The sequence below is a fragment of the Danaus plexippus genome, chromosome 5 (genome assembly GCF_018135715.1).
Source record: "Danaus plexippus chromosome 5, MEX_DaPlex, whole genome shotgun sequence".
Lineage (NCBI taxonomy): Eukaryota > Metazoa > Arthropoda > Insecta > Lepidoptera > Nymphalidae > Danaus > Danaus plexippus.
The window spans coordinates 1,042,764-1,070,437 of NC_083539.1; the positions used below are offsets into that span (position 1 = coordinate 1,042,764).

Sequence of the window (27,674 nt, forward strand, 5' to 3'; positions counted from 1 at the left end):
CTTTCTTGTAAAATATATACTTCGTCGACAATTCATTCCTTTAATTTGTTTTGTAATTATAAGTTCAATTTTCAAAACATTGTTTTTGGTAACCAGCAAAGTTTTTTAAAACATATAAGAGCGTCACAATATAATATCCACTCGTATTTTATCTTTGACCCTACAATATTTTATTTTGGACAATGCTACTTTTATATTTTTTTGCTGTTTATCTATTTCCAAGAACATAGAAGATTTCATTAGTATAAATTCGAGATAAAAAAATATGAATATATTCCATAGTAATTTTATAAAATCAAAATCGTAGGTCCCATCATTCCAACAAAAAAATCGTTTGAATCCATCTATCTTAGCGGCGTAGTTCGCCCGTAAGAAACTATTTGTTAATAGTAAAGGAAGGGAAACGAAAGTATAAGTTAATTAATTCAGAAATATTTCCTTATCATTATTCGATATAAGTAGAGCTTTATGCAGTTTTTTCCTCAGTACTTTTTGTGCTTTGTCTCCACGTGTTGCTGATATATGTGAATCAAATAGCAATATATGACAAAAAGAAACGTTGAAATTTATGTCCAATAGCTCATAAATAAAAAGTTGCAATATTGTTTAAAAATAAATCTAGTTTAAGATTAACAAAAAAATACTAAAAGTGATTACTGGAGCTCTTGTAATACGAAATGGGTTTTGCATAAAATTAATTTATCACCTTTGTAGGAATATCCTCTTAAAATTAAATGTAAATATTTATATGAAAGGTCTGGCAAGGGTCACCTAATATTGATTTAGGCACCCATAGCAATGATAAAATAAACCGTTCAGTTAAATAACACGACAATATATGGTGGCTCAGGGACAGGCGTGCTTTAGACGTGCGATACCAAAAATATGTATGTTACGAAGCTAAAATATTATAAAAGAACAATGTCGAATATTTTGAAAAATACAAAAATGTGTGACTCCTTAAAACAATATTATTTTTAGAGTAAAGACTGCCTTAAAATATTTTTTTAAAATCGCCTCTTAATTTTTTTACTTCGCATTACTTATTGGTGTGATTCATCCTTTCATTCAAAGAAAATTCTCAGATGTAAAAAAAATAAATTAGAATTGTAAGGGACAAAATTAAAGGCCAGATTTTTGGTTCACGAGTCAAACCGGACAAAGCAAAGTATTTTATTAGCGGAAGTAATACCCTCATAAGACCTTTAGACATTGATTTCAATTTGATTTAGGTTCGATGCAGATAAAAGAACTGAATATAATATAAGCGTTATCAAATAATTTTAGACTTTCCTCCACTTTAACACGGTTCACAATAAAATCGAACTTAAGTAAGATAATATCAAAAATAGCTGAGACAATGCGAAGGGAGACGAATTTATAATTAACTGCAATCAACACTGGCGTATAGAATTTCAAGCATTCTGGATAGTCGTGTACGAATGGGTTAAAAAATATAAATAATTTCTTTAAGAAATTTAAAAAACAATTTTTCGATTTATAAGGATCACACTCTTTAAATAGAATGACTTCGTTCTCATGCAATTATTTTCAAGAGCAGATTTAGTTAGAAATATGTTATTGTGCTATAAAACATTAATTTTAATTCTCATACAATAATAAATGAAAATTCAGAAACAAATATGTGAAATATATTATGCTCATACAAATATATCTTATTTATTAACATTATAACTTTACCTCGGGACTGTACTCTCGTGCCGCGACAGATGTTAACATACATTGTTTGTATTCCCGCCTTGAGATGTTTGTTTTTTTCCAGAGGAAGGCAATCCCCCCGTTTTTATTTATGTCGCAAGAAATTAACTGTCCCTTTTAGACGAACGAAGAACTCCTTAATAGCTAAGGCGGTTATTAGAAGTGATTTAGTTCCTTTGAGATTCATTATAGATTCCTTTTAATCGCTTATTCCTTTCTTATAAGCTCTTAAAATATAAGATTTACCTTTAGCTTCCAGTGAGTTTAATTTATAAGCAAAAATTAATGAAATGTCAAAGAGTTGAATAATAATTAATTTTTAGGAATTTGTACATAGTTGGTTATTGGTCTTTTGATATAAAAAAAATTATATATAGATCCTGTGCAAGTCTATTTTTGTTTTTTAATATAGTCACTGCCAAATTACTCATTTCATATTACATTTGATTTATACAAATATATTTTTAGTATAAGAAATATTAAATAAAAAACGCTTTCTTTAATTACAACAGTATTTATAATTCGCAATTAATTTAAAATGTTAAAAAGAATATAAGCTGTGATTAATGAAATACATTTGAGTTCAAGAAACAGGGGACGTTCAAAAATGTCTTCATTTGAAAAAGGGGCGATTACACACGATCGGCTAAGTCGTCAGAGATTTAGAAAGATAAATATAAGAAAAACACAAAAAAATTAACCTTTTAATTTTTATTTGGATGTGGATCCTGTTATAATATTTTCCTAAATATACTTTTGTTTTTGCTCCGCTTTAATATTCTGAAGTCAATTTAAATATCTTACATGTAAATAAGTTCCAAAAACATCAAATATCCGTTAAAGAAATCTTAATCTTTGATATAAATCCTTCAACAAACTTCCTGAACTACGTAGTTACTAGGAGCCGAAGTTGTTCCTGAGACTGTGTTAGGATAGTGATTTTGTAAAGAAAACGTCACACATGTTAAGAGAAGTATCGATATAAAATAATTTAATGGAGTTTATAAGAAAAAATATAGCTTGCACCATGCGCACGTTTTGTCGTTTTGTTTGTAAAAGCCTTTTTCTTGTTTCTGTAAGACATTTACGTTGCTTTTTGAACTGGCCTTTACTATAAATATGTTTCTATTTATAGATTTAACGTAAAATACCTCAATTTGTCTGAGGACGCTGATTTATTTATTTTCCAAATATAACAGATAAGATATTACTCTACACCTTAATGATTATTTTGACATTTCAAATAAAACTTAAGGCTAGTTAAATTATAAACTATTTATAATTAATTCTTTATTTTCTTTGATCCTGAATTGAGTAAATTGTGAAAGAGCTGGAGATTTATGATTTTTATGAAACTAACGTCCTAATATTTTGCAGAAAGTTATATTAGACATCGAAATGACAGTTATACGTATATAGCGTATTATTAAACGATTTCCAAAAAGGAAGAAGTTTCCCAATTCAACCGTACATATATTTTTAAGTATGTTCGCGGATAGCTATTCGTTTGTTGCAAAGGAGATATTCCAAGAACGACAACATGGTAAGACAACCAGGATCTGATGATGTATAGGGAAATGGAAGACAACAATCGTAAAAAGATTGCCAATTGTTATACCTCTAAATCTTCGTGATAAAGATTTCTGATCTCATTTATCCGGATATGAAACTGTCCTTATACCAAAATTCATCAAAATTATTCGAGTGGTTTAGGAATTTATTCCGTCTCAAATATCAAATAACACTCATCTCCTCGTACGAAAAGCATCCTTATTAGATTTATTAATCGCTTAAAATGGTAAAATAAAATACTTTCTAACAAAAACTAAACAAAATGTGAAGACCGGAAACAACAAAGTTAAAAGTAAACTTGTTTACTATAAAGCAAATTTTTTTTTTAAATATACCAGAAGTTTTTAAATAATTATTTCATATTTTACTGATTATCTTAATGAAAATATTCAATACTTTGTAGTGAGCAAATTAATTTTTATTTAAGTTTCTTATTAGAAGTTATCTTTTAAATCAGGTTACTTACAATTTATTTTTAACTTGGGTTTATTTTGCTATCGTATACAGACAATAGAATTACGCACCATAATGAAATTATACTAACTATTAACACAACATCCGAGCGTGAAGTAAATTTAGCGTCACCATATGAGTTGCATACACTACATAGCATGAATTTTGTTCTTAGCGAAACTGTCAGTGTTTCCATTCATTCATACAGAGCTATTAATTCTACAGACATTGGACATGTTATAACTATAAAGGTTTTAATATTTTTACATTTATCTCAAGTATGCAAGATTTTTCATTTTAGTATGTTAATTTGTAACGTATTTGAAACACGTGTTAATATACAAATTCTGAACAAAAGAGTAATTATAAAAAAACGAATTAAAACGAAATAAACTCTGGAAATTAAATAAAGAATCTTAGCGATTTCAATTTTTATCACCCAAAAAGCGTCGTGTTAAAAAATAAAACATGGGCCTTTGAACTTAAATAAGATTAATTAGTAGATCTTGGATTTGGTCAGATAATGGCTGAAGACATTTTATATGAAATTAATTAAATCGTTTTACTTATGTTATTACGAAAAAAAAAAAACAGTGTTTAAATTATCTTTAAACGTAATTAATTAACACATTTATTTCTCTTCAATCCATTTCATGGTTCAACGTGCTTGTTACTTCGTATGTTCACATTAAAAAGTCAATAAATAGTGTAATTTCAGATGTCGTTTAAATAAACGTTACACAGATATAAAAGAGGAAGTTTTACAAGTCCATCGTTCGTTGTTCCAAAAACACAAACTCTTAACGATCGTATATTTATTAGCGAAACAAATCTTAAAAGTCCTATCAAATGTTTATTGCTTGATTTGTAGACACGGTTTTATTGATTTAAAATTAAACTTTATTTTTATATAAATAAGACTTGAAATATATATATGTATATATCATCTTCCAGTACACCTAGGATATATATTTGAAATAAAACTCCATGGACACTTAAAAACAACATTAATCGAGTTACATGTAATACCATAGCTTGTAGGAAATATATTTTTTTATCAAATAAGTATTTTTTAAATATGTATAGTAATCATAGCGATCTTTTAATTAGTTTTTGCACAACATCGTAGAACTAAAGTGGTAAAAATATGATTTAATTGGACATAGCCTCCGGGACCATCTTGTCTCTTTGTTTATAAAACTAAAGACGTAAAGACTAGTCTCAAACTCGCAAACGATATCTTCAAGTTATTTGTTTTACTCGTATGCATGTCTGTACGATTGTTGATTTGCTCCACTTTCGTTTGTCAAACACTTACCTATACAGTTTTTTATATTCTTTTTACAAATATTTTTACTTTAAAAACAAATTAAATATTATACGTAGAAGATGCATTTTATAAATTGATTAAACTTTTCGGAAAGTAATATATTATTTACAGCCTCACCAAACCGCTAACTGGAATCCATGATGGAATTTATTTTTTGTTCACTTAAATATATTATTGGCTCAAGTTCAAAATATTTTAAAAATACCAAAATAAAATTATGTCTTTTGAAATTTGTGATAGTAATTTTTTGAAGTTTGTAATAGTATGACCATTATCTAGCACCAAGTAGATCATGCCAAGTCAATACCGGCTCGTGCTCACCAACAGATGTTAACATACGTCCATGTTTTCTTTATTTAAGAGATCTGTTTGTTACTTTTTGTACGGATCCGAGGCGCCTCCGGTCGCTCACTTATTATTTATGGCGGCAAATGTTCCGTGTTAGAATAATTGTTTTACTGGATATGACTATTCATATCAGTTAATATTCAGAACTATAGGTACTCTTTGTTGGACTTATCTCAACAAATTATTCGTGCGTAATAAGATATAAATCACTGATCAAATAATACGGAACAAATTGTATTATTTAAAATTCCCGTTCGAAATTAAGGTACTGTTGTACGCCTAATGAGTTTTGAACTTTTCTCTAAGACTTTTCTTAATGCGGTAAAAGTAAATTATTCATATTTTATAACTTTACATCAGCGACTTCGTACGTTGGTATCGGGCAAGTTTTCACATAACTCAAGCCACTCGATTTGGTAGCCGAGTTTATTATTTGCGCTTCCCAATACGTGTACATATTTTGTATTTTATAGCGATCCACTAAATCTTTGCTCCACGAGAAGTCAATATCTCGGAAATGAACATTTGGCTTCTCTCAACTTCTTTTGAAAGTGTCATCCTGTGAGACCAATTCAATTTTTACTTAGTTTTGTTAGAACAAAGAACTAAAAATATTTAGTTTTCATATTATGTTTTCATTTTACTCTCTATTAATGACTTTTTTAAAACCTTCTATAAACTCTTGCAGTAATCTGAAATGTAATAAAATTTTACATAGTTATTTAAATATCGGGTGAAATAGTTTAAACACTTACATATAAATCTGTCCTGTGCTTTAATGTGAAGGTAAAGCATACCTATGTTAAATCCTATATATTATAAATGTGACTCATGTTGCTAATAACTACTTATAAGACGACAATACTTTATAATTCTTATAATATATTGTTGAAAATTGTTATCTCACTATCAATCTTATAGTCTTCAAAAAGTGAATACCTTGCCACCCTGCAACAAACGTATCAACACTTTTGCTTTACAAATTTTGTACATTATGTTCATAACATATAGTAATATTTAGGTAAATACAAAAAGTTTTAAAAATTATTCAGGATTTCGACGTTAGCCTCAAGTGTAGCGGCGTACGTGTCCTCATTTTGAACGGCGGATTTAAGAAGGGTGTCATATTGTTTAAGTGGTACAGTAAAGTAGATCCTTAGGAAAGGATTTTATATTCTTTCACTTAATCGTCGTTTATAGTCAAGGTCCTTTTAGAGCCCTCAGACGATAATTAATCTTAATGGAGAACTAGTAATGTCAAACTTAAAGCACACTTCATAAATCACATGTCTGAATTTTAGAACGTTTTGAAAATGGTACTCATTATATCAAAATATGAATTCTTAAACATTAACTCAATTCACCAAAAAACTTAGCTTATAACTTGACTATTTATTACTTAAAACACTTAAATCATACAACTCAAAATGTTCAGACTGAATAAATGAGCGTGTGCACATAAATAAGAATAAAATATATCTAACAAGCCTATGTAAATATAAGAAATAAGTGTATTTCCTGAAATAGGTAAATAAATATTAAATACACTTCAAGGAGGTTTTGTTTATAAGATATCTAAGACTTTTGCGAGTATTCATTTAAATGAATCGAATATTTTTTCGGATTACTACGCGTATTTTATTATTTTAAAAATTACATACCCTCGACGTTTCGGTTACTTAGCAGAAACCGTGATCACATTATAATATGAAAGGAAAATATTAGTTTCCTTTAAAGGACTACTCGCGAAAGTCCTAGATCTCATAACTTTAGTTTTTTAATTTTTTAATACATTTAGACCCACTGTCATCGTTACTATGAGTATTGTAATCAATACCAAATATATGAGTCAGAGATCAAAAGACCACCATAGAAAACATAATCCAGGAATTGGTATTCAATCTTACAAGTCCCATCTCTACTGCATTTAAATGTCCATTTACTAGATTTATAGCGTTATTCGAGTATTTGTGAAGCAAGAGACGACTGGAATTGAAATATAGTTGGCTGCTGCTTAAGGAATTTCCATATCAAGATATCTTGGTAGCTCGGATTCTTATAACGCTCTGATGTTAGATTCTGTTCAAATATATCAGTTTTGACGTATACTAAAATATATTAAATATTTGTAACATTATGTGGAAGTGATTTTTTAATGTAATGTATAGAACCCAGCTATATATAAATGTACATAATTATCTCCAGCTCCTCATTCCGTGGTTCGTAATAATCCTACCCTTTGATGAATAATATAACAGATTTGAGTACACTTTTTACATGTCATTAATTTTGTGAGAGCAAGTCTTAAGTGTGACTTTCTAAGGTAAACAACCTTATTACACACCTGACAAGCCTGTAATCTCAAATGAAACAAGCAAACTTTGCGAGATACGTAATGTTATTTATTTAACTAAACAAATTATAGAAACATATTTGTTTATTTCTTTTTATTAGAATAAATAAAATTAATTTTAGAAAGGGACACTGTTTTTAATTCAGTAAAAAGACTTCAGAAATGACATTCACATTTTTAAATAGTTATTTGTTTGCGTCTACCGATAGTTTATTTGACTGTAATTTTTGAATCACTACACATTATTAAAAAGCGCCTTCTTTTTATTACACTAAAATTTGGTTCAACCAAATAATGGCGATACAATAAAATTAAACATTGAGTTATTAAAATTTTATTTAAATTTATTAATCTTAATTTATTAATTTCAATAGCAGAGGGAATGTTTCAGTCTACTTGTTTCGGAATTGGATAGTCCCGTTGCGCCATTTTAAAGCCATTTAGTCACCTCAATGTATTGCTATTGATTTGAAATCTTTGCAGGGAATCCAGAGAAGACAGTTTTTACAGGTTTTTTCACAGTTCTCGAAAGCAAGGCAATATCTTCTGTATATGTATGGTCCATGGTGCCAAAGTGACTCCAGGTGTGTTAACCCTATATTGAATAACTTTAATTCTAAATAAAACCATTAAATATATTCTTCAAAGAAATAAATTTCACAATTCAAACAGAGCGTTTGGTCTTATTATACGCTATTCGCGAGTAAAGCCACGGAATGATGCCAGTAATATATTCCGCTTTTTATACAGTTCAGATAAAGAGCAATAAAGTATTGTTCGCACTGCAATAAAAGTGTAACATTTGGGAAATAAACGAGGTGGAGTGTATTCAAGATATTATCTTTAAGACACGAGTAGTGTTGTAAATTGTATAGAAATGCGTTTCATATGAAGTATTAAGAAAGCACAGAATAGAAATTTCTCTAATTCGATATTTAATAATTCAGTACTTTTATTATTTATACTCATTATTTGAACAAAATTAAATTTCAATTTTTTTTTTATTTTTTTGCCATTACTTGTCTTCTCACTCTACAAAGTAATATTATTTAATGGTTATAAAAAAGATAACAAAATAATAAATGGCCCTTCCATGTGAGTACGATTTAACAGAAATAAAATGAAATAAAACAATACCCCAAAATAAGAAGCAGCTAAAAAGAAATTTGAGTCATTTACAATTCGTTGGAAGCTGGCAAAGGATACCGCGATTTCGTTTGCCCGCGTCAAAACTGACACTTTCTTTGTAGGCTCCCAAGTTACATGGACTGAATGGAGCTTGATTGACGTTTTGTAAGAAGTAACAACTCGTAATTTTATTTGGACGAATGTCAATGGAAAATTGGAAGAACTAAAGTTCCCTCGAAATAACCCAAGAGATACTTGTGACAAACTTTTCTCTGAGTATTGATGGTTGAAAAGTTATGACTTTTACGGAGTTCTCGATTTTATTACGTATGTTAATTTTTCTTTCAAATTTCACTCCCTATGCCAAGTTTAAGAGATATATCATAGACCCCATAAAGTTGTATTATTATACCAAGACATTTTTTTCATTTTTATTCTTCAGCTGAAAAATGGAGAGCATACGATCTCGTTTGTTTGAAATTACGTTATAGAATGCGGTGGCTATCTGCCTCACTATAAAACTATTTTATGTACCTCATTGCCATACAAACTTGGAACTTCCTAGATTTTGTGTTAAACGTGAATACGGATTTATTTCAAAAAGTACTCTTCAAGATTTTATTTGCTCACAAATCTCAATTAACAAAATGTATACGTTAAACAAGTAAACAAAAATATATGACATACGTGAAACTTTACGAATAACAATTTTTTTCTTGTGAATAAAAATCTTTTCCAAGAGAATCATCATTAATAATTCAAACGAAGTGTAAATCAATCATCTCATGAATGGCAAGGAAATAAAAGCATTTAAAAATGCCCTCCAAATAATAGACCGCAGAGGGTCATTAGCAAACCATTATCCTAATCGCTTAAAATAAAAACAAAGATAATATTAGATAAACACCAACGAATATCGATTAAGTTAAAATATATAAACGCTATTAACACAACCATGTGTTGTTAAATAAAAAGCTAAAATTAATTAAGAAATACTTTTCTTTTCAATACGTTGGATCGTTTTACTTGTAACATGGAGAATAGCTATTGAGATAAGTAGTAATTATAAAGAGAGCATTAAACAATCAGTATCAGAGATAATCCTAAATGTAAAATATTATCTTGTTTTCAATCTTAAAATTCAACATTCATCTCGCCTCATTCAGATTAACACTTATACATATATACCGCAATATTTGAAATAAATTATTTGGCGTTTAAATAATTAATACGGACTTCATCACAGAGGAATGTTAAAAAAAACTTTTTGTGTAAATATTTTTCGCATAAACAAAGCAGGAGTTGTTAAACAATTGCATTACTGAAAATACAAAACCCCGAAGACAAACACAATCATTCGCAAAACTTTTTTATTGACATACAGAGATGCTTTATTAATATTTTTTTCATTTTCTCACATTTTCTCATTATTTTCGTACAGTTTTAAAAATAGCTTCGATATTTATCGTCCAATTTCAGTCATTTGTATATTTTGTTATTTTTATGCAAAGTTTGCTTACCGAATAAATAAATAAAATTGGTGAAAATTACTCATTAAATTCAATCGTAATGAACTGAATTTATTGGATTTAAAAAAGGGTTTTGTATAAAATAGCTTTTCACTGTTGAAAAATTTGTAATACTTTTAAAAAACCTTAAAATATGTGTTAAGGAGTTTTTGATTGTGCATATCAGTTTTAATCGCTTAAGTGTGTATGTAAGTATCATCTTTAAACAGGATATTTGTAATTTGAAACAGCAGTAGACATTGTTTTGGCAGTTGTCAAATTTTAGATCCATACCAGATTATAATATATTATGAAATAAGTTTAATGTTATTTAAGTAAAAAAATAGAAAAGATTTAAACGAATTGTATATTTTTTTTAAATGTATAAGCATCGATTCAGAGGTTTTCGGGTTAGACAATATCCGATTCAGATTGGTTTTTGCTTCGGTCAGATGTCCAGCTTAGTAAGATAAAAGGGTATTACGAAGTTACTAAACTTACGACCGGATGCGGCAGTCAGGTTAAATAGTAAATGGAAAGGTTGCTTTAGCCACAAAGTGCCGGCCACCGGACTTCCTTTATTATTGTAAGAAATTTATATTTTGTTTAACTTTCAAATAATTATACTAAGTACGAAATCTTCATGGTACTATTATATACAATTTTAATTTTCAATAAGGTGGAGATAAGATACAATATTGGGTATTTCAGAGTTGTTTTTAGACTGTTATGTTTTAGGTTATGGAGGTAGAGCCTAGTGGTGGTCAAATTGCTGCAGCTCGAACATCGGCTGGCTCAACCGGGGAAGTACCACCCTCTCACAGATGATCGGCGTGAGGCAGTCTTTAATGGCTGCGTTTCGTCTGACGATAGAGAGAGCCGGTTGCCCTTTCCTTCCTTCCTCTCTCTTTTCCCCAAACAAGGATGGCAACGCATCCGCAAAATTATTTTGCAGATGTCCATGGGCGCCGGTACTACTTCCATCAGGTAGGCCGTCTGCTCCCCCCCCCCCTTTATCATAAAAAAAACCGTATGTTTAAAAACCTATATGTGATATATATGCTTAAAAACATCATTGATTGAGTAAAAGATCTAACACTTACGAGAAAAAGATTACCATATTATGACATGTACTACAACTACATTTAATTTAAGGAGTAAGAGCAATTAGCCTTATACACAAGAAAATTAAAGAATTTCCCTCAAAAATGAAAGATTGCTAATACTCTATCAGTACATATGCTAGTTAAATATATTAAGAGATTTTTAATGTATTTGTTAAAATATGCGTTAATTGGATCTGAAAACTATTAATAATACTTCTCCATTTTTTCCTCAGCATCGGATTAAATACATTGCTTGACCACTATTAACATTTTAATTACTAATTTTCATGTACGAAGCAAAATTAATTCCAAATTAGCAGTAGATGTTGCGGATTCAATTATGTTAATTTTGTATTGCGGTATCCAATTTAATGTCATTTTGTTACCTTATTATTGTATATAAAATTATTTAAACTCACTAGATGAGATTGATTCAAAGATTTTGTTAGGTAATGAAGTCAAAACAAAGCGATTCCGTTGAGTCACAGTCGATTCAAGTTATTTATAACTATTTTAGAACGGTTAGAGAACGTCTATAAAAACGGGTGACGCCTTTTCCGCTCAAGCTTTTGCGAAGGAAATTGCTGCCATATCTTAAGGCTTATCTTTAGATCTATTTACATCTACGGAATGTCTCTCCATCCTTCCCGTTGACAAAGGAATGCAAAATAGCAGTGACTGACACATAGACTAGTTTCTTTAAATTTATTTTTATTTGATTCCAATTTGAAGTAAAAAACTTAAACGACGATTCAGTTATTTGATAAAACTCTTCTTACACACTATATGTCCTAATGAAATTTAACAATGTTTGAAAATCATAATTTATTTTAGTGACTTACAAATAACAAAACTAAACTCGCTTGAAGTAAGAATACATAATATTAGTAAGTATTGTTACATTTCAAATAAACTAATAGTTTAAATATAATCATAACATTATGGAACAAATCCATGCATGTAAACATGTTAACACAAATTTCCTTAGAACCTTCACAAACATTTGTTCAAGACATCGGTCAAGCCACAGAATTTAAGTTCATAGCCATAATGAACTTTGTAACGAGTTTTGGCAAACAGTGGTCTCACAAACATCTTAGCCGCAATGATCCATCAGGGTCAATAATTTAGCAACTCTATTGCCTTCTTGAGAATTAAATTAACCTAACAGATTGCAGGTTGCTCGAATAAGGCATATTTGGAATTCACTAAGAAATATCAATTTGCTGTGCTTAAATTCACGCCAAGATGTTTATAGAAGCTGTTGTAGTTTTCAGTATTGCTTTATTTGTTAGTCAGTGTTCAAAACATTTTAGGACTTTAAGACACTAAAATAGGGTAATGAATTTAAATTCATTAACATACTAGAAAAAAATCTTTTTCTCTATTACTGATCTGTTAATTATTGTCAATAATAATTTGTAAAAATCATTTTTCCACCATTAGATTGACTAAACAATTGTGCTTGATTTTTAAATCTATAACCTCTTTAAATTATAAATTAAGTTCTGTGTACTTAGCCTTTGATGTTTATACATAAAAATACATAATATGCAATGAGTCTTAAGGTATTTTGACATCGTAAAACTTTATAAGAATTAACTAGAAGTAAAATTTTAACGTTAAACAGTTGCAACTATATTTCAAGAGAAAGGAAGTAAGTAAAAACTACAGTTTCTTCTTCGTAAGTATAATATGAAAATTAGGGGAATACTGAAGTCAGTAACTTTTTGCAAAGGAATTTCATTAAAAAGTTACGCTGTTGCTCGCAATATTTTATTACTTTCGTATTAAGCAGGATATTGATAGACAAGTACTTCGAACCTACTCCGACGCCCCTCGATTCACATCATTCCCTTGTGAAATAAATTTATATTGGATAACCTGTTATGGAATTTGATTGTAATCAGAAACCAAATAAAAAATAATAGTAAACAAACCTAATATACAATGTTCGTTACTTAAATTTATATTAATATAAAAACACACGCAACAAATGATACTATATAGGTCAAATAAAATATTCGAGTATTATTAAATAAACGATATTTTTTTGAGAATAAACACCATCGAAACCCAATATCTACTCAAATTTATTTCGGTTTATATTTATAAAAGCAGTATGTTCTGTAAGCATTAAATATAATATTATAATAGAATAATGATTTGAAAGTAATAACAAGCGCGTGTCTTAAGTGGTGAAGTTGTAACGTAGTTATTTTTCGAGTGTGTCGCAACTCTTTTCCTTTGTACATTGTTGTTACCCACACAACAGCTACATTTTACTAAGTTTTGTGAGACCTCTGTGTACATATTGACATTTTTAACTTTGTTGGCTCTGCAGTGCTATACATAGTTTTAACAATGATATCTTGAAGCTAAATTGTAGTACGTAATAAAGAAAGGAAAATAACTCAACAAGAGTATGAACAAAGTTTGTACTGTTTCTTCTTAAAATCAACTGATTATTCTCATTACAAATTTAAAATTTATATTACTATGGAATTGATTATCAATGTTAAGAATACATTAAGAGAAACATAGCCCAGGACTTGAACGGTTGTGTAAATTGTATATTCAGATATACTTTTAATAATTCTCCACTCAGTTTTCGCATGAAGACTACTTTTGACAGATTAGCTGTGTGTCAATTGCGTAATTAGCTCCCATAGGGCACTACGTCACTAATTAGTAAGGTTCTACCTTTCATTCAAGGCCTTTGTAGAACCACTTTGTTCCTCAAATTAGTGTTTAGGTTTGCTCTGAGGACGTTTACCTTCAAACGGATTTGTAAGTCGAAATTTTCTTTAAGTAAACTTCAGACTTTAACCCAACAATTGACCTTTAGATTTTTTTTACGCTATATTCTTGGAATACAAAATTTTAAAATAGTTCAGTTGGATTAATTTTCATACAAATGAATAGTTTCATCAGTTATTAGAATTTTATTTAAACATTATTTTGTTTATTTTGAAAACATATATTTAGTTTTATCTCCTATTTCATGTGGTCGGCAAATAGATTTCATTACAAATTATTTGTAAAGCGAATGTGATAATTTCGGTCATCACTATATTAGTAACTATTTCAATTTAAGTCATGATAAATATTGTTTAAATATCGCGACAGAATAGTCATCGTAATAGTTTTATATTTATGCAAATATATCCAGGTAGCAGCAACTGAACTAACATATTACAAACCTTTTTTTATATATATTTATATGATTACATAACAGTATATGTTACCTATAAAAATAATAATTATTACACCTCGTTGCATTGTGCGTGGAGATCAATTTGTAAAAAGGAATTGTACCCATTCATCATTGTCTTGGATTCCGAACGTTGTAAATTGACGTCATGTTTCACTTTTATTATCCAAAAACAAGTGAGGGATTTAATATACTGGCATAATGTTTAATTTGAATCGAATATAAAAACCGGGATGAGGTTTTTTTTTTGTTTAAACCCTAAATACCCTAAATACAGATAGTATTTGAAAATGTTGGCTTGTTTTTTTTGTATACTTTCGAGAAACATTCGTGATAGATTAAGTCACAATAAGTGACTTGTGAAATATTATATAATTTGGTTCCTAATCTGATATTGTAAACTCAATTTGCCACTGTGAACTTGTTCTGCGGTATAATTCAAAACTTACAGCGTTATGTTCTCAAAAATATATCTGGAAATACCTTTTATAACTGCTTTTGATTTATACAATTATATTAAGTACTTCAAACTTTGTATATTTTTTAAAATAAATGTCTTAGAAAATAATTATTTATTTTTAAAAATATAATCCGAAAAAAAAAATTAAATTACATATTAAATGCATATATAAATTTTTTTGGGAAAAAACTTAAAAAGTTTTAATATTTTAAAATATTTTTCCCAAATCCTCAAACTTGAACCTCAAAATTTCACAGAAGTAGAATGCGATAGGCTCTGTTGCCTTAGGAACTGCGACCCTTATCAACAACGTCGGGTAACTCAGAGTCTATAATACACAGGATATCACTTTGGAAATAAAAACAGATAAACAAATATGGACTTACTACAATTGTTTTAAAGTAGGTTTTAAAGCAAAACATATCTGGACACTTATAGCGGACCTCTGGAAATTTAGTGTTGCTTTCCCATTAACTCGGTTGCTGTATTGTTTCGTTTTGCCTTATTTCAATCAGATGGACTTCAGGTAAGATACAGTTTTCTCTGGGGACTCCTGAATTTTATTGCGTAGGCGAATAAATTATTGCTCTAGCTTTATACGTGGACATTTTTGTAAGACGTAGACATTTCGATTGTAATAATGTGCCCAAATTTATACAAAGCCCCAGTTGCCTTTTTGTTTATAGAATTGCAACTTTTTTTAATTTACTTAATTTTATAATATTCATAATTTAAAGTTCCCTATTATTATATATTATAATGCCAACTACTCTGATAAAATCCTCATTTTAAGATAATATTATTAATTTCTTCTGTCCCGAGGACCAGAAATTTATACCGTCCGTACAAACATTTTATATATTTTATATATAAAAACGTTTATAGTCCTCTGTGTATTCGACACATCTCTACAAATCAATCTGACCTTTTAAAGAAGCAGTATAAGTCTCATGGTCAGCCATTGATTAATTGGATGTGGTGTTAATTATATTAAAAAGATTAGAAAGGACAGCTAGATAAGCTATAATAAGGGTATATTATCTTTTCGTTTTTCAAAGAAACTTAATAATGTTTAATTAAATATATGGAGATACAAGAAAGTATTTGTTTTTTTTAAGAACACAAACAGAATCAGGAAAAGTGTTAAAGCTTAAATATTTGTAAGTTTAAGCATTATTTTCAATGTCTTATGGCTCAAAATTACCAAAAAATCTTAACATCAATATCCCTTGTTATATAAAAATATTCTTTTCAATTATAATAAAATTAATAAAAAGTTTTTAAAGACTTTGTTATCCTTCACAATCTGGTAGAAAATTACGTAACAACAATATTTTATTTGCTTTTTTTTAAGTATTTCGATCAATATGTACAATTCAGTTAAAGACATCAGCAAAGAAATATAAACTCTTTCTGTGGTCATTAGACCAAGACCATTTAGCTGTCACAACACTCTTGAATTAAACATTATTTTATTGAATATGTTTGATTTTTATGAAATACGTAATAAAAAAAATCATATATATATTATGGTTTAGAAACTTATAAATAGATTAATGATTTTAATTAAAATTATCTTTTGAGTTTAACAAGACAATAGTTTTACTTAATATAGTAAAAAGTTTAACTGTTCCTTGTACAGTACTGCTACCGCCATCTCTGTTGTATTGAAGTAAACGCAGGAAAGTTTTTTGCGATTTAATTTAGTATTCCAATATTAAATTAAAAATAAAGTAGTAATAACCTTTTATCCTATTATATGTAATCTTCACACAATATCTTCACTTATAATATTATCACCCTCACATATAATTTAAATAATGAAAGGCGCTTAACTTAATTTTACATAAATTTTTTAATACTGCTGTATTCGTTATATTAAAACAATGTTTATTTAAAATAATATATTGAGAATTTTGCAATAATTCAGTTTACCTCTATTCCGCTTTTGGGTCAAAAATGTTTCGAAGAGAGAAATAGGAGATATAACACGATTTAAATTTACAAACATTTTAAAGTAGCATATCGGCATAATTCTATTGCACTTTTACCATTTTATTTTTTAAATATGTCTCTTAATATTTATTGGTAGTAATTGTTATATTTATATCTACATAAGAGGTATCTCTCACACTAAGCAACCTTTAACGTAATGGTTCTACCAATTGCTTGACTTATGGACGTCGTTTCTTGCAGCCCGATTTGTCAACGTCAAAGCTCATATTTTATCACCCGGTACAATGGTAACTACATTTTGATATCCCTGTAGTTTTGAGGCGTTTGATCGATTGCCAGCCATATCAAGTCGGTCGTTCCTTTGAGGTCTTTCAATGCCTTTATTCCTTATAAATCAGACTTTTATTAATAGTAACCTTTATGCATATTCTGTGTTGGTTTTGTTTATACAAATAACGATGACAGTGATATGTTATTTCGGTTGATATTTTTTATTTTATAACATTCAGTGATTGTTGTGAAGCATCATTATAAGATCTATTCGAAGGCATAGTAAAATAATTTGACTGAGCTGTGAAGGTGAGTGCAACAAAAGTAAAAAATGAGATTTATTAAAAATAAATAAAAGTTATGAAAACGTGACCAAAATTATAATAACGTTCGAAGTATTTACAAACTGTACCTATGCGTTGTCACGTCGCGAAGGTATTTATCACGCCATGAATACCCAAAGGACTTTGACAGATCGCTAGAGTCTCGGTCCGTTAAATAACTCAAGATTTCACTGTTGAAGGGACTTTTTGTTGTCAAATCTTGTTGTTTGTCACCCTTGTTAGGCATATTTCATTTAATTTTTTTTTTCATTCTAACATTAGCATGCGGAGCAATAATATTACATAAGGAAAGACAAAAAAGACAGAAACTACATCTACTAATTAGTAATTAGTAGTAATTATATAGCAAACAATTTATGTATAAATAGTCCCTAAAAATTGCAGCTACAATTAAATATCTGCCATTCAGCTTCAGTATATGAACCGCCTCATTTAGAGTTTTAAAATGACTTATAGGAGATTGGCGTTACATCGCTGATAATATATAATTCTTTTAAGCAACTCTTTTCTCCAAAAAATCTTATGAATCTTTTTATTATATCTATCATATGTTACCTATATGTATATAAAGGTAAGAATTTTCGTCACATGGAATTCAGTTCTGTTCAAGTACCATCACAAAAAGTTATAACAGCAAATCATGACAACGTATTTCTTACCCACAATAGTAACTAGGATATTTAATAAGGTAAGAAATTTTACCAAAGATTACTTACTAAGATGATAACTTATACATTTGGAAACTAGATTTATTTTTACATTTAACTTTTCATTTGTAAAATTGTAATAAAAAAAATATTCATTATTATTAGAAGTTATTGTAATGTATTATTAAACTGAACTAAACAATTTATTTTACCAACACGAATAAAATTAAATCAAAACACCAAATAAACTTTGAAATATTTAATTTCTTAAATGTTGTGTATAAAATGACTACAACACGGTATAACAAGGTAAATTTTAAGTCAACTTTATTGAACATTCATTTTAGAAACTGTTTTGTTTGGAAAATAATCGCAGTAGGGCAACATGTTTACGTTTTTTGCGTTGTTCATTGTATACGCAGTCGTGGGATCACAATCTCAGTACTCGATGTATGGAGGTGAAACTGCTATTGTACATTATAATTATTTAAAATATAATAATTTTTAAACGTGTAACCGTATTTATTTATATTATTATTATTGTCGATTAATTATTTTAAGTACTTTTTAACATTTAACATTTACTGTTATTTATTCCAAATTATCGTAGCTTTACTATTAATATTAATTGTTGTCCTTCCAGATATGCCATTATACATTAAAAAAGCATTACGTCAAAAAGATCGATATAAAGTAATGCCTCAGGAGACCAAGCGGACCATCACTAATATCACGTTGTCACAAGTTTTCGATAAAATAAAGGACATCACTAAAGCTCTTAATCTACATGCTAAGAGAAATGGGTACTTTGTTGATTACAATTTTCGTATCGTGAGGGAAAATTAGAAATGAGATAAAAAGTGGTAACTTCAATTTATTTTTACTTTATTATACATTATATCTTAACTTTACTGAATTTAAAAATAATGCATGTATTAAGATACAATATGAATTTAATTAAATAAGTTTAATTAAAATTTCTGAAAATCACCATTGGATTATTTAAAATAATAGTAAAGAATAATTTGGTGTCGAAACAAAGAATTCTGAATAAAATATAATTAATACGCATTATATTTACGAGCATGTATAATTAAATCTGACTTATTTTATACGAAGTTGATGTTCTTTTGGTTATTATCTTTTTTTTGCGATTTAAATGATAATTTGCCTATATTTAACTTGTGTATTTAGAATATGATATTTTTTTTGGTATTCAGTTACTGTCTTGATATACCTACAGTATTGGTAATCTAGAAGTTTCGAAACTGATTTATAAAATAAATAAGGACGATTAATAAGACGGGCTATTTTTATAAGTATTTTTAAATGTAAAGATAACATTATCTTTACACAGCCTTAGTCTCAATATCTCATAGTATTACTAGAGTTCATGCTAAATTTATTATAAAACGTTACGTATCCATTTTAACAACAAAGCTGAATTTTTATTTCATCCTGAAATTAACACAGAAATAAATACGGCTAGCACTTTTTGTGTGCTTAAAACGGCGCATTTTCTGTATAATGATTTACCTTTTAAGAAGTCTCACAAGATAAATGCATTTTAGAATTAGACCTATATTATTCTTGCAATACAATTTTTGGTATATTTACACAACATAAGTTTGGTAAGTCCCTAGTTGAATGATATAGAATTTTATTTTGCCACCACTTTACACTTTACACAAGGGGGGTTCTTAAAGAGAAAATGATGGATCATTGTAAAACAAAAAGTCTGACATCAATTCCTTCAATTTGTTATCCAAGTTATTTAATTGGTTGCCTAAGCAGAGTAAAAGATACCTAATTAATGTAACTTGATAATTAAACGAAATGAATAAATTAACTGCAACATTTTACGGAACATTAAAAATTATGAAAACTCAATTTACATTTTGTACATTATTGGCTCGTTCGTGAAATTTCTTATAATGGCTTAAATGCTTTAACAAGCAGCATTTGGTTAGACTGTTTTTATTTACGATCATGCCGTAAATAATAAAAATGACAATTTATTAATAAATATATTGATTGGTAATAAAATACGCTATATGTTTATACAGAGATAGGAGTACTCAAATAAATTTAATGAAGGCAAAGCCGTGAGAGGTTTTCGGTCATTGTGATTTTGGATTACAAAGACTTATCCCTGAGAAATATATATTTTTTGACAAAGCGGAATTAGAAATATTGGAAAAATAAACTTATTTATAAAAAAGAACATCAAGAACTATAAAATGCTGTATTAGAATTACATATGAGAATAAAAAAATATATTATATTTTAACTTGAGATTTTTTATTTTGAATCTAAAATATATTTCTTGAACTGACATCATTTATTTGTGCTAAACTGGTGATTGAACTGACTAATGTTATTTGAATTTTACAACAGCGAACTAAAATGCGTCTAAATATCGAAATAAATGACTCGCTATTCGTCTCGCACAGCGCACGTAAAGAATCTTTCTTCTAGATTCTTTCGAATTCTTCGACTCTTCGATTCTTCGATTCTTTTGATAAAAATGGACGTGTAAAAACCTATCAATGTCAATATTTATAAAGAATATTAAAATGTTAATAAACTCAATCAAAATCAAATATAAAATGAGTTTGCGATTTTTTTTTTTTTCATTATATTTAAAGTAACAATAAGTTATAAGTGCAGAGTGTTGTAAATCAAGGTAAACAAAAGTTTGTCGGAACGATGTCCAGACGGAGCAGCAAGGATGTAGTCTTGATAACGTGATAAGTTACTCCAAAACTTGAGCAACTATTTCGGATTTAGTTTAGAATTTATTACAAGTGTCATGGTTTAGTTGGCAGGCAAGTTGTGTAACACGACGGTATGGCTCGGTGTCTGTGCACGTACACTTGTAGTAACATGAATTCATCATTTTAAATTAATAAAATATTGATATTAAAATTGTTCACATATAAAAGGCAACCATGATCATCACCTCTATCGGTGTCCACTTCTGAGCCAAGGCCTCTTTTAACTTAGAGAAGGTTAGAACATTAATTACCATAATTGCTCAAGGCGGATTGGCGATTTTAAGAACTTAAGTCCAGGTTTCCTCACCATGTATTTCTCAGTAGTATCTAAAAACTCTTAGAAAGTACCTATGACTCGGAAAAAATCACATTAGTTCGTGCAAGGTTTCGAACCCATCCAAATTAAGAGTTACAGTTGAAAAAATGTACTTTAACATTGGAATTAGGCAAAATGAGGACATTAAAGTATTTCTCGATATTTTTGTTTTGAATCTGTCCTTTGTTCTTTTTCTTGAAGTTCAGTTTTTTTTTTAAATCAAGTATCAAATATATTTAAATATGAAAGTAAAATAACTGGAAATTTAATAATGGTGCCGCCGTATTATTACGTTTGGTATTGATTTTATGAATCCTTGGTTTCAATATCTTCATGTTGCTGAACTTCAATGAACAATATATGACATTCACCTGTTTTAAATTGGATAAACTTTTATTTAATTTACATCAATGTATTTAATAGAAGTAAAACATGTAATTTTTACCATACTTTTTGTAATTTTTTTCATATAAAAATTCCTTAAATGGTCTACGTTGTCTCTAATAAGTCAAGTAAATAAATTTAGTATTTAAAGTTATTCAACCAATTAATTTATTTTATACTCTTTGTTCATCAAAGTTATATACAAATATTTATTTTCCATTAAGACTTCAACATTATAAGACATATTTACGAAGCGTCTAAAAACCCACGAATAAAACCAATAGATACCAGTTAATATTTTTTAGAATTAAATATAGTCATATTTGTAAAAAAAATATTCAATTTTTTTTTTTGGACAGAAAGAATTTACAGGTACTTATATTATCTCCTTAAATAATAAATATGAAGGGTTTTAAGGATGTATGGATGTATTCTACTTTCGATGTAAATACTACTTAACGATTTCATTATAAGCTTACCGTATGTAGCTCTTTTAAAATCGGAATAAGACACATTCATTTATTACTGAACTCCGGATAGTTCCCTCGAGTACAATTAATAATAATGGTATTGTGTATGTTGTCGCTGCTGATTGGTTATTTTATTTATTGTCTTAACATACTTAACACCCTGATACTATCTGAGCCGAGTTTCAAGGATCACGCGAATGAAGTTGTGAAAAAAAATATAGTCATGTACAACAAGTTTCGATTTACAAGTAAAGAAATTTGCTCCCTATTTATATTAGAATATACATATTTTATATTCACAAAATTTTGCAAACAGTTGTCTTTATGAAAAAAATATTTAATTTCTTTTTTTTAAGGTAGTTTTGAATTTTGTTCACGAAACAAAACTCATATCAAAATACAAATCAGTTCACAGTAGTATCAATGATCATGATCTTGCATTTAAATCGTCTCCGTGTTTGCTTATGAATATTCGACCACAATGAAGGTGTTTTACGGCGTTAGCTCAATTGGACGGATTCATAGGTGATTTGAAATTGAATGGACCGGAATATAACAGTTATATGAAATAAAGTTTTCGGATAAAAAAAAACATTCGTTGATCCATAGAAGTTTTCTCTCTGGTTCGTTTTGAATAGTTTCTTATTTAATAATCTTTGATTACTATTGATTTACTGAATACGTTATAACAAAATTGTGATTCTATATAAATAATGTTTGATGGCTAATAACATTTCTGTTAATTTCTGTCTACAATATTATGTTTCAGCAAAACGAAAACGTCATTTACTGAGTCATAAAATTGTAAGGAAAATATTGTTTCCGAGTAAATATTATTGAAGGAACGAATTCTTATTAATGTTAGTAGTTTGTAAGACACAACCAAAATAATTCTGTGCGTAAAAAACCCGTAATATACATATATATATATATATATATATATAAATCCGTAATAACTAACCCATACTAATAAGCAAATACTAATGAACTGTTTTTTAATTCTTATCCCAGATCATCGTTTTCATATAAGCTTTGTAAGAGGGAGCTGATGAACATTGTACTTCTAGTTTTAAATGAAGTCTCCGATGTATTCTGCATCATAACAAATTGAAATAAATAATAGATGCTCATATATAGAAGAACACGGTCTGGATGCTGGAAAAGGTAACCCCAGGTAAACCATAAGAGGGCTTAACACCTCTGTGGAAGCAGGCCTGAGACGGCCACGTTGTATTCCAGGGCAGTGCCTCCAGAAAGTGAATAGATTAACAATCTAAGTAGTTTAAAAAAGTCGAGACATATACGGAGACTGACAATCGGTCCTCCACCGTGGGGTTACCATCTTAATTCACCGGGGCTCGGTTCTTGAGCCCGCCTTGCAAAACATCGGTTATTACATGCTCCTCCAATATCATCTTATGCTCTGGACAACGGTTTTCTGTTACACAGGCGATGACGGCTACAAGGAGATTTCTTAATAAGTCTGTCTACTAACAAAAAAAATATTTAAATTCACAAATTTTGTATTTAATCATACTCTTTATACGTTCAGACTGGTTCTTAAACGAGGTCACCATAAAGTAAAACAGAAGTATTTTCTTTTTTAATTTACCAGAATTCTAATACTCCAAGTATTGGTAATGAAACCGTCATGAGAATGTAAAGACATTCGAACGACATGAGTAAAAAGGTTAAAATTTACATAAATGATCAACATACCCTCGTATATAACGCTGTCACGGTAATAAATTACGTAAACCTTTTCTGTATTAGATTTATCTAATAAATTATCCTTTAAGCCTTAATTTACATGCTTATACCTAATTTTCCTCTTAGTGGCTTTAGTGAACGAAGCAATGAGAAACCAGTAATTAGTATCTCGGCAAAGATAAAAAATTCATAAGATTTTGGTTCTTACATGTATAGTTAAATATAAAATTTGATCAATTAAATTTAAATTTTGATTCAGTAATAATATCTTCGATTTAATGTATGTGGACTTTATGAAATGATTTGATACGTGATCTAGTTTCGGATCTTAATATTAAAATATCTAACTATTTACATCGACTAAATTCTCAATAAATGACTAAATTCTCCCGGTACAACCGCAGACCGCTTATAAAATATTCTGTTGAAATATGAGCGGTGGGAACACTTCACAAATATGCTCGAGAATTATTTATTCCAAGTTATGAAAATAACAGCGATGCGAATTTAAAGTAAAACTATTCTAAATGCAAATCTATTTTGCGATATTTTTTCATGTATTTATTTTTTTATAATAAAATATTTTTAAGAGAATTCTTCAATAACATTTAATGTGAATGAAACTTTAATTTAAAACGAAATGCGTCATAAGCTAAATGACGATTATTTAAATGGAATGCAATCAAAAACTTAAAAAATAAGCAAGTCTAGTGGGTTGTTATCAAATGAATAAAATTTGTTGGACAAAACATAAAATTAATACTCTACTGGACATCAAATGATATATTTGGAATAAAAATTATTTATATATTTGACGTTACAAGTTGATACAATATTTTTTTTGGTTAAGATAGACAATCAGTCGCAAGACTATAAGCGGATGCGTTGTGAAGAGTCTTGATTGCAAGACGACGAGGCCATCGCCTCATCTGTCTTTTCAGAAGTCTTCCTTCCTCTTTAGTCTTTTGACCATGGCTGAAGGATATAAGAGCTGAGTTGCCAGGATATTGGGATGAAGAGCTTGGCGTTCCGCATACTTTTTCTTGTATTTGTCTATCTCTGATTGAACTGTTGGAACGTTGAGATGTTTGTGTATATCATTATTTCTGGAGAACCACGGAGCATTTGCGATGGTTCGTAGGATGTTGTTTTTTACAAGTTAGTAGTAGTTAGTACAAGTTTAAAAGTTAATAGAAATAGATAATTTTGATACATAGAACATATTTTTTGCAACATAAAAAGAAAAATAAAGTTTTTTGATCTAAAAAAGTATTTATTTCGATATCAATAATTAAAGTCGTTTCAATTTCTTAAGTTTTGTTACTGATTATATATATTCTTTGATTTTTAAAAGACTTCAGTTATTGATAATTATCAAAAAATTTTGCGAGTCCACCTTTAAACGAAACTATGATTTTTGGATATACTAGCGGAGTTGTTATATTGTTATAAAGGATTTATTATATTATTATACACAAGCGTCGGCTAAAATGTAAAATAATGTAATAAATCCCGTAGCATATTAGAAAATCATAGCTTAATTTAAATTACTTTACTTATTTGAATACTAACGGTTACTCTTACTATACTAGGAAAATTATCAAAACTTGTTTCAACAAAGATTGTATTTTTTTAAATTTAAGAGTTGGCAAACGAGCAGATATTACCTGATGGGCAGAAGTTACCGTCGCCCATGGACATCCGCCTCATAGATGTTACGGATGTGTTGCCAACCTTAGTTGTTGAGGAAAAGGGAGGGGTGTGAATAAGGAAATGATAGGAAAGGGTGGAAACAGAGAAAGAGCAACGGGCTCTCTCACTCCTCGGACGAAACACAGTCATTTATGACTACTTCATCGGCGGATCTTCTGTGAGAGGGTGGTACTTCCCCTGTGGAGCTATGGAGCTAGCCCATGTTTGAGCTGTAGTTTTTTGACCACAACTACCACTTATTTGCTTTGAATAAAAATAATAAATAAAAATATTGATTATTGGTTAAATAGTCATCAGATACTCATAACTAGAAATATATTTTAAAAGAAGATGTTTTCATGGAAATCGGTTAAGAAAGTTTTTAATTTTCTCTACTTTAATCTTAGGCTTAAGTTAATTTTGTTTTAATTTACTTTAAAGATTGTCCTGTTTGTGGACTACTAATTTTGAAATATTCCGTATAACTCACAAAACGTTCACATAGTTGTTCTAATTGCTTTGCACTGAAATTTAAGACAGGATTGAAGCTAAATTACAGACAGTTGTTGGCATGCCACTGGCCATTCAAAGCGAATAACTACAGCGTGAACCACTAATTATAGAACTCCGATCTATTGTTTCAGTATTTCTTGGGATCAAACTTTGAGTCTCATTATTTTAAACTTGACTAGTCAAGTTAGATTCTATAAATGATTATAATGGCATTAAAATTTTTAAATAATCGTAGGACAAGTTATAAATAATATTATTGACATAATAGTTTTAAGCACCAGTTATTTTCCTAGACGAAAAAAAGTAAGGAACATACTGATAAAATAGTACCAGTCTGTAAAAAGTATTGGGACCAGGCTTGAGATAACAAGTCTTCCAAAATAAAGAAATCTTAGTCACTATATAAGAAATGGGTTGCCTACAATTTATAGAGAAACAGCTATCAATGCTCTGATTACTGATCTGAATGGAATAAGATCAGGCAGTTATAAAACAGGCAACTTATGTGGATTTTATATGATAGAATAGTAAATTACTTTTCTAGTCTAATAACTCGATACATTAACTAGATCACGATTAGTATCTGTGATATTTTTCTAAAATGCATCTCACAAACAGGAAGAATAAACCTGATTTTAAGAATGGAGAATATAAATAAAATATTATTAATAGAGATTTCATGAACTTTAATCGAAAGTCACAATAAATTCAGAGAAGTGTTACAATAAATATTCTAAGAATGATAGTAGGCTCAGAGCCTATTATATTTTGTGTTAGTTAAACATGATAATAAACTTTTGGCCCCGGATCAGTCTTTATTGCTCTAAATACTTTTTCATAAATTATTCTATGAATTATATTAACTTTAATTGTATACTCGTATTAACATAAATTGTAAAGAAACACAAAAATATTGCTATTCTATTTCTGTAAAATGATGACAATTTCACGAAATGATAACTAATGTTATATGCAAAAGTGATTCTTTCTGTGTTTTTTTGTATGTTTTGCTTTCACACAAAAACCCAAGAACCGATCTGGATGAAATTTAGTATTAGATACCAATGTAGCAGTCCCTTGTAAATGACGTATAGAGAAATGATTATGGATCTAATGCAAACTAATATTATAAATGCGAAATTTTTTGTATGTCTGGTGCGCTTTCATGCCAAAACCGATTGGTTCGATCTGTATATTTTGATTCTTTTCAGTCCCCTCACTTTCTTGAAAACTATTTTATTTTAGAAAGATTGGCTTGATTCTATTAATTTTATAACTAGAAGATTCCCAATGTTCATACATAACTTAAAAAAGTCGTTTATTATTTTTATGATGATGAAATTAACATTGCCATAGAAGGAAGCTCGTATTTTTTTTTTAAGTCAATTATATTAAGTCTATTTT

The 27,674-nt window shown here is 28.9% G+C and overlaps 1 protein-coding gene across 1 annotated transcript in view; it reads right to left on the bottom strand.

Annotated features, from left to right (window-relative positions):
• LOC116769064 (uncharacterized) overlaps positions 1–27,674 on the bottom strand; it is a 123,425-nt gene that overhangs the window by 44,294 nt on the left and 51,457 nt on the right. The window lies entirely within an intron of this gene.